Source organism: Dendropsophus ebraccatus, chromosome 7, assembly GCF_027789765.1.
Source record: "Dendropsophus ebraccatus isolate aDenEbr1 chromosome 7, aDenEbr1.pat, whole genome shotgun sequence".
In the NCBI taxonomy this organism is placed as follows: domain Eukaryota; kingdom Metazoa; phylum Chordata; class Amphibia; order Anura; family Hylidae; genus Dendropsophus; species Dendropsophus ebraccatus.
Genome location: NC_091460.1, coordinates 105515155 through 105527793, shown reverse-complemented (window position 1 = coordinate 105527793; position 12639 = coordinate 105515155). Strand labels below are relative to the sequence as shown.

At 43.5% G+C, this 12639-nt stretch overlaps 1 protein-coding gene across 2 annotated transcripts in view; it reads right to left on the bottom strand.

Annotated features, from left to right (window-relative positions):
* TMEM150C (transmembrane protein 150C) overlaps window positions 1-9958 on the bottom strand; it is a 117754-nt gene extending 107796 nt beyond the window's left edge. For both annotated transcript variants that reach the window (XM_069976692.1, XM_069976693.1), the window contains exon 1: window positions 9793-9958. The gene's annotated coding sequence lies outside the window, so the exon portion shown is untranslated. The remainder of the gene's footprint in view (window positions 1-9792) is intronic.
* Window positions 9959-12639: the final 2681 nt, after the last annotated feature.

Below are 12639 nucleotides of genomic sequence, written 5' to 3'. Positions count from 1 at the left end.
AACTAAAAAAAACTAAATATACAGGTTCTGTCATCTCCATTAATAAAACCTTAGTCCTTTGTTCCCTTCATGTGTAGATGTTATGTGCTCACTACATTCTTTTTTTTCAACAGCTATGAAACCTCTGGTAGCGATATGAATCAATTATGTCAGGCGGCTTGTACAGCCTTAGTCCACTAGCAAAACCAGTAGTAAAATAACAAGCCTTGCCACATTCTACTAAGCATTTCTTTTACTCATATGGCAAGTTCTAAAGTTTCACAGCAGCCAATAATTTCCACTAGTGCAGGACCCCTTGTGTACCCCTCTACATACCAGCAGCTGATGTAAACAGCACATGAGTCTTCTTGTAAGGTAATGTTCCCGATATTCAAAGTGACACCATGAACTTTCCTTGGTTGAACAATTAGCTTTATGTTCTTTACAACACTAACTAAATGACTAACTAACATGAGAACCTATATGTTTGCAAAACATTATAGGGGACATTTATCAAAGTTACGGCAGGGTGTACGCCAGGGAGAAGGTGCAGATTTGCCCCTTCTCCCTGTTGTACACCCGCCGTGTCCCCCACTCTCCCGATGGGTGGGCAGAGGGGCTAGGGGGTGGTGGCAAGGCGGAGAGGTGTCGTGGCCTCCTCCCACGCTTATTTATCATGATTTATGCCTGTCCGCAGGCGTAAATCATGATCCAAATCTACAGCTGCTGTAAGCAGGTGTACATTTGGTACGCTGGGCACAGGGTTGGGTGCCTAATTTACCAGTACGTCAGTCTTGATAAATCCCCCCTTCTGTTAAAATATGCTTGAAGATCACATCAGGTTGCACAATATCTTTGATAGTTGCAGTTGGCTTCTGAGCAGGCTATGCCAAGTTGTGTCCTAAGTAACTGTTGATTTTCCCCACCCTACAAAGCCCCTCTACTTACAGCTGGCCCCACCTAGCTGTTTCTCCAGTCACCTCTCTGTGTATTAGAGTCCTCACGTGTATAATCCCAAATCACAGAATGGCCATCCCAGTTTGCATCAAGGTTCTATATGGACCACTCTTAGGGCCATATTAGATTCTGCTAGATTGAGGCTAGCTTACAGAGCCTATTGCACAGCTTGCATCATGCGGCAAGGGCTATATATATTTACTATTGTTATTGATATATAACGATAGTAAAAATATAGTTATACTTACCTGTTGGGGCTCCCTGGTGTCCTGCTGCCTTTTCCTAGCTCACCACAGCCACCGCTGAAGCTTCTAAAGCCATCTCTGAAGTGACAGGCCGCTCAGTCAATCACTGGCTGAGACCGGACAGCACCGTGGTCAGTGATTGGCTGAGGGGCCTTCAGAGACAGCTTCGGCAGCTGCTTTGGTGAGTGGGGAAAAGGCAGCAGGACACCAGGGAGCTTGGATAGGTAGGTATATGTCTTTATTATTTTCTTTACACTGTCATCAGCTGCCAGCGGTGAATCACTATTACAAGCAGCTTTGCACGGGCGTCGGACAATGATTTTTACAAATAATGACAGACAATGATCAGAATGATCAGCCAATGATTGTTGTCTTATCATGCAAAGTGATATCTGCCTGATTCGGCAAATAATCGCTCCGTGTAATGGGGCCCTAAAGATGTAGCAACATTGCAGAGAAATTAAATAGTTTCTTCGCCCCAGGGTTTACTTTATCTTTACAGAGGCTAGTATTACAAGGTTGACCAAAATGTATAGGCTGGAAGGTAGTCATACTCTTTGGGAACCCTGTCCTTGCTATATACCCTTTTTCTATTTCTGTGTTGGTGTAAGGTGTATGCCCCCCCCCCCCCCCAAATCAACCACTGACAGATGATTTTGGTGATGATAGGGGTCACGCGTGATTGACAATCAAGGGCGATCCCTATGTTAAGAAAGAGATAAGCTGCAGTGAGGGTGCTCTCGCTGTGGCGTACCCCTCCCCATTGAGAGTACAGGAACGTTATGCAGCACCAAGGGGAGGCGGGCAGGTGACATGACTGACGAACAGGCCATCAGTTATTGGTGTATGGGGGCCTTTACAGTCTCACTAAATTCACACTCTGTTATCTTACCAGCTTATCCACAGTTACAACTCTCAGGCTTTGCTCAGGAGTTACAGAAACAATGTAGACAACATTTCTACTCTAGGCAACTGCCACTCACATTAATGGGAGATAAGGGAGAAATCAGTGCAGGCAGGGGGATGCGGGAACATAATAAAGAAGGTATACCCACTTATCCCCATTCACTTGTAGCGCTGTGTCACAACCTTACTCTCCCCCTTTGATCTACATTTTCTCGGGAAGGGCCCCTTAACCAGTCAGTGACTACAGCAGTGTCCTGCCCCAATCACTGACTGGCTGAGCAGGCATTTTTCAGCAGCGTCAAGACATTTCAGGAATGGGAGCTGCAGGAGGCCGGCGGGGATATGGGAGCAGTGAGGCAGCACAACGGGGGAACAAGGACAAGTAAGTATACCTTTCGACATAAAATAATTTGTTTTGCTGTCTTTAGCTTCCTAACTTCCTCTGGCAGCTGCAAGCAGGCTGACGGGAGGCAGAAGAGATAGAAGTGTGTCCCAGAAGTTGCACATTTATATCATCTTCTGTGATTGTACTATATAGTAAATGTTCAAATGGGAGTAACCCTATAAAGAGATATTTCAGACACTGATTTCTATATTCCCGGGGCCTCAAAGACAATAATACAAAAAACACCTACTCATGTACCTCGCTCCTAGAAGTCTACCTGTGAAGTCTTCGGGTCTGGCACGCTCAGCCAGTCACTGACCAAGGCCAGATGAAATGAAACGCAGCTGAATAGAAAATCTTCAACAAAATGTGTTGAAATAGTATTGTGGCTTTGGGTGTGAAAATGCTGGAGATTTTCCACTGTAAAAATGTGTCCGTAGCCCAAGGAAAAAATATATCGCCTTGTCACCTAGTTCTAGGCACATGCGCTGAGATTTACTAAAACTGTCATTTCTCAGATTGCTGTAGTAAAGCTGGGCTCTAATTGGTTGCTCTGGGCTAATAGGATTTTGTTTCCCAATGGCAGTGATCTATATACAGGGGATTGCTTGGAGAACCCGGCTCAAACTCCTCCATCCTCTCACATTAAAACCCAGAGGTTCAAAAGAGTCGTAAGTGACAGGGAACTAATCATTTTAGCTCCCTGCGTCTCAGGGCAGAGATCTCTGTGCACTGTGCAGTGTTATTTGCTATTAAAATGAATACTGTAGATTTATGTCTGAGCTGGACATTACAGTACACCTTTATGATAATTGTTGCCATTGCTGGCTCTCTCACAGTATGCGGGCCTCAACACGTCAGAGGTCATATTCCCTTTGTCTTCCCACAAGCTACTCTTCTGCTAAGCAGTGTTTTTAATAAAAACCTATGAAGAAAATCAGTAATGTATACTTACCTATCCTGCTCCCCCACCACTGTCACTGTTTATATAACATACCATGATGTCCTGTTTCCAAATGAAATGGGAGGTCAGCATAGACTCCGATGGGAACAGCACGTCATCGGATGTTTTCAACTGACAGCATTGGGGGAGCGGGACAGGTAAGTATACATTACCAACATGTCCCCCCCCCCACAGCCCTGGTAGCATGGCTAGTAAGGATTTTTCCCGGACAACCACTTTGTTCTTTTCTGGACAACCACTTTTGTTTATTCTGGCCACTAGGCCTAAAACCAAAGGTGCTCATACACTTTACACTATAGTCTACTAAACCCGCTGCTGGTGGTGGGTTTGATTGACAGCATAAGGTGTATGGGGGCCTCCTGAGTCTTCACCAGTAGATGATGTGGGTGGAGATGTAATGGATTTCTTCTCGTAGAGATAGGCTAGTGCCAGAGCAGGCTTCCTCAAGCTTACCCCTCCCCACAGAGAAGAAATAATAATACTAATAATAATTTACACTTTACAATTCTGGGGATACACATGAAGAGCTCAATGGAAAAATGGCCTAAGTCTACACATTTATATTCTGAAAAAAATGAAATGTAAAGTTTTAGCCCCATGCAAAGGGTGTTATTGTGGAGTATAACTGTCCAATGTAATGAGCTAATAAACACAGTTAATCCTAATCATAAAACGTATTATCTATTCAAAAATTGCAACTTTATTGTATAACAACTACAGTTATTGTAACTGCCCCAGAAGCAACTAATCTTTACTTATTAGATCTAGGCCATTATTTCGTTGAATATAAATTCTTATGTTTTGAAATATGTGGACTTAGGCCATATATCCAAGTACATTTCAAACAAAGAACAAGGTACAACATACAATTTTCAGGTAATTATATGAAATATAACAAAATGTGGACTTAGGCCTCTTTATATAAAAACATTGATGTTCAGTAACAGTTATGCCAAAAATTCAGAGGTGGACAGCAGCGATAGCAATTGGCTAAATGTCAGGTATTGAAGGTGATAAGACCTCTTTATCTGAGACTTCCTGTTCTGTATAAATCATTTCCTAGCGGCGCCCTTCTTATCAACACAGATAGGAGTACAGCGTATGGTGACAGCGGTATATAGATAACAGATGTGCACATAATAGCTCCTGTCAACTACACATCCCCCATTCCCGTGGAGTGACTTATATAAAGGACATTGGCCACTGCCCAGAAGCCTTTCTCAATATATCTAAATGGGAGAGGTCCTGTCTATTGCCTATAGTCCATGGGACATGCTCTAAAGCATATCTCTAAATGCTGTTTACATATCTCAGTCAAGATGGCTGCACCCTAATAATGTACCAAAGAATTAAAGGGGTACTTGGGCAAAAAAAAAAAATCAACTGTTGTCAACTGGTATGATTTAATCTTAAATCTTCCAGTTCTTTTCAGCTACTGTGTGTCCTACAGGAAGTGGTGTATTCTTTCCAGTCTGACACAGTGCTCTCTGATGCCACCTCTGTCCATGTCAGGAACTGTCCAGATCAGGAGAGGTTTTCTATGGGGATTTGCTACTGCTCTTTCCAGTTCCTGTCATGGACAGAGGTGGCAGCAGAGAGCACTGTGTCAGACTGGGAAGAATACACCACTTCTGGCAGGACATACAGCAGCTCATAATTACTGGAAGACTTGCAGTTTTTGAATAGAAGTAAATTGCAAATCTATATAACTTTCTAAAACTATTTGACTTTTAAAAGTCACAAAAAAAAGGCTGGGATATTCCTTTAAATAAAACAAATTAAAATCAGAAAATAGAAACAGATTAAACATAAAGAACATGTTTCAGTACTTGTCTCTGATCAGTAAAAATAAAAAAAATCTAGGCAATACATCCCCTATAAAACAGCTCCACTTAGAGCTACTGAACAGCATGACTGAGGCTGATATTCAACACCAGACAAACCGGAAACTTGGATTAGATTATGAGTAATGCATCACTGTAAACTGTACAATGTGGTGGAGGAGAAAGTGAAATATCACATTCTGCAGTCAATAATCATTAGTGACACATGCAGAAGTCAGAGAATGTTAGGTCAGCACTTATGATGAACCTACACATCAGGGGACTGCAGGAATACTAATCCCCTACATATTGGCAGGATATGCTATAAAGGCCTGATTGGTGCTGAAGACACTTTAGGACCCTAGACTCGGATTCGGTTCACGGATTTATAGAAGTCAATGGGCCAATCAAGTGCTTGCATGTTTTTTTTCTGGGAGTCACACAGTCCATTGACTTTTATGGACACAAGAGACAAATTGAATTGGTGTACAGGGGTAAAGGAACTGCTATCATTCCAACAGGTGAGGGTATTGGGGTTAGGATCTACATCTGGCATTTATGGCATATCCTGTGAATATATCAGAAATGCTGAAGATGGGTGTATCCCTTTAAATTGTCAGGAGTGTAATGGTCCTTTTAGACGGAGCGATAATTCACCCGATCGCATGATTAACGATTTTGAATGATGTGTTTTTGATAACGATCAGCGTTTAGACAGAACGATACATCGTACGGATCGTTTTGCGATCGCTTAAGCCTATCTCATACATAGGTGAAATCGTTGAAAGACTATTTACACGGAACGATCTGCGAATTTTTGGCGAACGATCAACGACGATTTGAGAACATGTTGAAAGTTTAAAATGAACGATTTCTCGCTCGTCGCTTGATCGTTCGTTGTGTTTACACGGAACGATTATCGCTCAAATGCGATCGTTATCGTGCAAATTCAAACGATAATCGTTCTGTCTAAAAGGACCACTAGACAGCTTCCACTTCAGCTTGTTTGTGGACACTACTGGCTGCTTCTTATGATAGATTCATAGGATAAGACCTCAGAATTTTCGTAAAGTTAAAAGACATAAGGCAGCTCTGTTGAAGTCACAGTTGGACAGTGTATTTTATTGATCACAGGGCTATCAGCTGCTGGCCCCTCTATCCATCAGCTTGTATCACCATGCAAAGCTGTCAGCAGGATATGTCCCCATGTGATGTTCATCACAGGATATATAGACAAGGGCTGTCCTGTTCCAAAACCTCATAAAGGAACTTGGGCTAGGAATCTAACATTTTAGGCAGCATACTATGTATTCCCTCAGAATTCCCTCATTATTTTATGATGTAATATAACTTGTGAACATATGACTTCTAAGTTTATAATATACCCTGGCTTTTTTCTGTTCTGCGTTTCAAACTCCCTGACATACTTCAGTTACCAATAGGAAATTTAAAGTGTAATTTCCACCATGCAGAATAGTAGACAGGAATGCAGAATAACACATCTGACAGGCAAAGAGGACGTCAATGTATTGCTGCTATATAACAAGCTTAACAATGCAAATAATACACCTGCCGAGAATCTGGTGCCAGGATACAATAATATACTGGCTGAGGATCTGGTGCCAGGATACAAGGATATACTGGCTGAGGATCTGGTGCCAGGATACAATGATATACTAGCTGAGGATCTGGTGCCAGGATACAAGGATACACTAGCTGAGGATCTGGTGCCAGGATACAAGGATACACTAGCTGAGGATCTGGTGCCAGAATACAAGGATATACTAGCTGAGGATCTGATGCCAGGATACAATAATATACTAGCTGAGGATCTGGTGCCAGGATACAATGATATACTAGCTGAGGATCTGGTGCCAGGATATACTAGCTGAGGATCTGGAGCCAGGATACAAGGATATACTAGCTGAGGATCTGGTGCCAGGATACAAGGATATACTAGCTGAGGATCTGGTGCCAGAATACAAGGATATACTAGCTGAGGATCTGGTGCCAGAATACAAGGATATACTAGCTGAGGATCTGATGCCAGGATACAATGATATACTGGCTGAGGATCTGATGCCAGGATACAATAATATACTAGCTGAGGATCTGGTGCCAGGATATACTAGCTGAGGATCTGGAGCCAGGATACAAGGATATACTAGCTTAGGATCTGGTGCCAGGATACAAGGATATACTAGCTGAGGATCTGGAGCCAGGATACAAGGATATACTAGCTGAGGATCTGGTGCCAGGATACAAGGTATACTAGCTGAGGATCTGGTGCCAGGATACAAGGATATACTAGCTGAGGATCTGGTGCCAGAATACAAGGATATACTAGCTGAGGATCTGGTGCCAGGATACAAGGATATACTAGCTAAGGATCTGGTGCCAGAATACAAGGATATACTAGCTGAGGATCTGTTGCCAGGATAGAAGGATATACTAGCTGAGGATCTGGTGCCAGGATACAAGGATATACTAGCTGAGGATCTGGTGCCAGGATACAAGGATACACTGGCAGAGGATCTGGTGCCAGGATACAAGGATATGCTAGCTGAGGATCTGGTGCCAGGATACAAGGATATACTAGCTGAGGATCTGGTGCCAGGATACAAGGATATACTAGCTTAGGATCTGGTGCCAGGATACAAGGATATACTAGCTGAGGATCTGGTGTCAGGATACAATGATATACTAGCTGATGATCTGGTGCCAGGATACAAGGTATACTAGCTGAGGATCTGGTGCCAGGATACAAGGATATACTAGCTGAGGATCTGGTGCCAGAATACAAGGATATACTAGCTGAGGATCTGGTGCCAGGATACAAGGATATACTAGCTAAGGATCTGGTGCCAGAATACAAGGATATACTAGCTGAGGATCTGTTGCCAGGATAGAAGGATATACTAGCTGAGGATCTGGTGCCAGGATACAAGGATATACTAGCTGAGGATCTGGTGCCAGGATACAAGGATACACTGGCAGAGGATCTGGTGCCAGGATACAAGGATATACTAGCTTAGGATCTGGTGCCAGGATACAAGGATATACTAGCTGAGGATCTGGTGCCAGGATACAAGGATACACTGGCTGAGGATCTGGTGCCAGGATACAAGGATATACTAGCTGAGGTTCTGGTGCCAGGATACAAGGATATACTAGCTGAGGATCTGGTGCGAGGATACAATGATATACTAGCTGAGGATCTGGTGCCAGGATACAAGGATACACTAGCTGAGGATCTGGCGCCAGGATACAAGGATATATTAGCTGAGGATCTGGTGCCAGGATACAAGGATATACTAGCTGAGGATCTGGTGCCAGGATACAAGGATACACTGGCTGAGGATCTGGTGCCAGGATACAAGGATATGCTAGCTGAGGATCTGGTGCCAGGATACAAGGATATACTTGCTGAGGATCTGGTGCCAGGATACAATGATATGCTAGCTGAGGATCTGGTGCCAGGATACAATGATATGCTAGCTGAGGATCTGGTGCCAGGATACAAGGATACACTGGCTGAGGATCTGGTGGCAGGATACAATGATATACTGGCTGAGGATCTGGTGGCAGGATACAGGGATATACTTGCTGAGGATCTGGTGCCAGGATACAGGGATACAATGATATACTAGCTGAGGATCTGGTGCCAGGATACAAGGATATGCTAGCTGAGGATCTGGTGCCAGGATACAAGGATATACTGGCTGAGGATCTGGTGCCAGGATACAAGGATACACTGGCTGAGGATCTGGTGCCAGGATACAAGGATACACTGGCTGAGGATCTGGTGCCAGGATACAAGGATATACTGGCTGAGGATCTGGTGCCAGCTACTGACAACATAAAAGATAACACTCATACAATGTGACTAACAGAACAATCCTGGGGAGTGTCATAATGTTACAATCAGCAACTATGACCATGCAGAAACTAGAAACCACCATGTGCTAGAACACATGGAAGGTGTCAATTACCTGTGTGCTGTATATACTAACAGAGTAGCTGGACCTATAGTCCTAGCAGACATCATTTCTAATGATATCATTATTATCTTGAATAAAAGCTCAGCTCTGCTACATCTGGCTCAGCTACAACCTCCCAGCCTGCTACATCTCCTAAGCTACAACATGTGATAAATTCAGTTCTGCTAATGAGTTTAACAATGCATGGAATACAGCTTTCAGCCCTCCACATCCTGACCAGCTGACAAACTTAGCTCTGTTGCATGTGGTACACTCAGCTCTGCACCATCTGAGTGCACTAGGTAGGTTATCCCATTGGAGACAGATGATACAAGCTAACAGTAAATCAGCCTAACATGCCATGGGGTTCATATCCTGAATAGGAGGTGCAGTGTGGCTGGTAATGCCCACAGCAGCAATGAATGGCAGTGGAGTCTCAGGATCTGGATGAAGGACATGCTGCTGGAGGGAGCTGTGAGAGTGGATGGGCTGGGATCAGTAGTCACCCCATGACATGTCAGAACATCATAGACAGGAGGCAATGTCCTCTTACCTGCTGCAGCTGCCACAGATCAGGGGCTCCAGTGCTGCTTGTCTGTGTCTACCTGGAACAAGGAGCTGCTGCTGGGGGAGTGAGGAAATGTGCAGAAGCCTCCTCTCCCCTCCCTCTGTTCCTCCTATAGAGCTCTCTACACAGGCTTGACTTCCACTCCTTGCTGCCTGCTCTCCCAGCCTCACACTTCTCCTCAGTATTGTGTTTACATTCTTCAAGCCTCCTCCAGCCCCCCCTTCTCCCCCCCCCCCCCATTTCTTTTACAATATTAATCTTCTGCACTTCCCGCCTCAAGCTTCTTTCTCCTCTTCACCCTGTTTAGAGGACTGACATCATTTACTGTCTTTCTTGCACATAGTGATTGCTGGTTAGCAATGCCGGAATAATCCTTACTTTTGGCACCATAATTGCTTACAGTCGCTGTAACAATGCAGTTAGCTTGAAGCCGCTCTTATGTAGGAACACAGCAGTTTCCTAAAGTTATCTTTACCCCAGAGCTGGATAAGGGGCACGGCCTGGATGGGGAAAGGGTCACAGGTCATCCTGATGCATCAGGAGCATGAAGTTCCAGAATTCCAGACTTGTCGGAGATTAATAATGTAAATATTTTCGGAATCTGCTTAAAAAACACAATCCTAATGAGAAATATAATAGAAGTGTAGAAGTGTACTGACGATGACTTCAGACAAGTACAGTATATTTGGTTTATATTAGGATACTACCGTGTTTCTCCAAACATAAGACAGGGTCTCATATTATTTCTTTCTCTGGAAAAAAAGACTAGGGCTTATTTTTGTGGTAGGTCTTATTTTTGGAGAAACACAGTATGCCCCTACACTGTAACCTCCCTCCCCTCTGTAATTCTTAACCCCATACTGTAGACCTCCCCCTGTAGTTGTTCTGTTCACACTACGTATATTTGAGGCTGTATATTTGAGGCTGTATATCAACCAAAACAAGGAGTGGATTGAAAATACAGAAAGGCTCTGTTCACATAATGTTGTAATTCAGTGGATGGCCGTCATTTAATGGCAAATATGTGCTGTTATTTTAAAACAACGGCTGTTGTATTGAAATAATGGAAGTTATTTACCGTTATATGGCCGCCATCCACTCAATTACAACATTGTGTGGACAGAGCCTTTCTGTGTTTTCAATCCACTCCTGGTTTTGGTTGCTATGAGGACCTGACATGAGGACCAAATACAGCCTCAAATATACATAGTGTGAACCCAGCTATTATACTGTATACACCCCCCTCTGAAGGTATTCCCCATACTGTATAGCTCTTGCCTCCTCTGTAGTTCTACCCCCATACTGTATACATCCCCCTCTGCAGGAAATCCCCATACTGGGTGCGTAACTAGGGTCCACTGGGCCCCATAGCAAAAAATTTTAAGGGGCTCCCCTATGCACAACACAAAGCACTGCGTGTATACACACACACACACACACACACACATATATATATATATATATATATATATATATATATATATACATATAAATACACACACAGTATGTCATGTGGCCAAAAAATAAAATCTCTTGTGGCCAGCGGCAGAATCCTGGCGGCAGCCACAAGAGTGACTGGCAGAGCAGAGAGCCAATGGCTGCTTGCTCTGTCAGTTCACTGTTTTTACCTATAAGGGCCTATTAGAAGCCCTTATGGTTAAATACATAGGTGCAGGAGCAGACTACCTTCTGCTTAAACCCTTATGTACTGCAGTGTGTAAGTGACCCAATGTTCAGAAGACAAGTATATATCTGCTTTACTGCTTGTGCACTGATAACCCCTGACCTCTGCAGGAGCCCTGCACATTTTACTACTTGATGGTGCAGCTGGAGAACAAAGGTCAGAGATTATCCGAGAAGATGTCTTTGTCCTTTGCTTGTTAACCATTTTTTTTTTGTATTGCAGCATGTAATTTAACACTGGGTCACTTATACACTGCAGTACATAAGGGGTTAAGCAGAAAGACACAAGCTCTTACCTTCTCCCCTGGGCCCCCCTCCTGCATAGGCCCCATAGCAACTGCCTACTGGTACTCTATGGTAGCTCAGCACGGCCCTATACTACATACATCCCTTCCCCCTCTGTAGTTGCCCCATGTTGCCCTAGTGAGGTGATAATTGATCTTACCCACAAGTCAACATAGTAACCAATTGGCGGCAAGAAATGTCAGTGATGAAGTAAGAGTAGTGTAATCAGGGGGCACTAGTGATTCAGAACCAGCTGATCAGCAAGGCAGGAGTGTAGCATAACCCGCGGACCCTAGGCATAGTAAAGAGGAGGCACAGGCTGTGGTTTCATTTTAAAGGGAAATATGACCTTGTGTTTAAATAATGCTTTTATGTTATGTGGGCAGTCTCATAAAAAAAACTTTTGAAATGTCAGAGACATGTCAAAAGTTTGATTGGTTGGGGTTTAAGTGTTTATACCTGTATTGATCATGAGAACCAGCTGGGAGAAGCGCAGCGGATTCACACCCATCTCTGTGTCATGTGACCTTTCAATCTAAGTCTATGGGGTCCATTTAGGTTGCTGAGAGGAGGAGTGGGGGGAGGAGCCCGCAGCAGTGTAGATGTCTCCCCGCTCACACTACAGACCTGTCAGGGTCTTAACACTTAGACCCTGACCAGTAAAAACTTCTGATATGTCTCTCTGACATATCAAAAGTTTTTATTTAATGACCGGGACTGTTTAAACATATTTTTAAAGAATTTTTGTTGATTTTATTTTCAATAAATAATAATAATGTTTTTATTTGTATAGCGCACACAGATTCCACAGCATTTCACCTATCTGTATGTTTTTGGGTGTGGGAGGAAACACAGGCTAACACG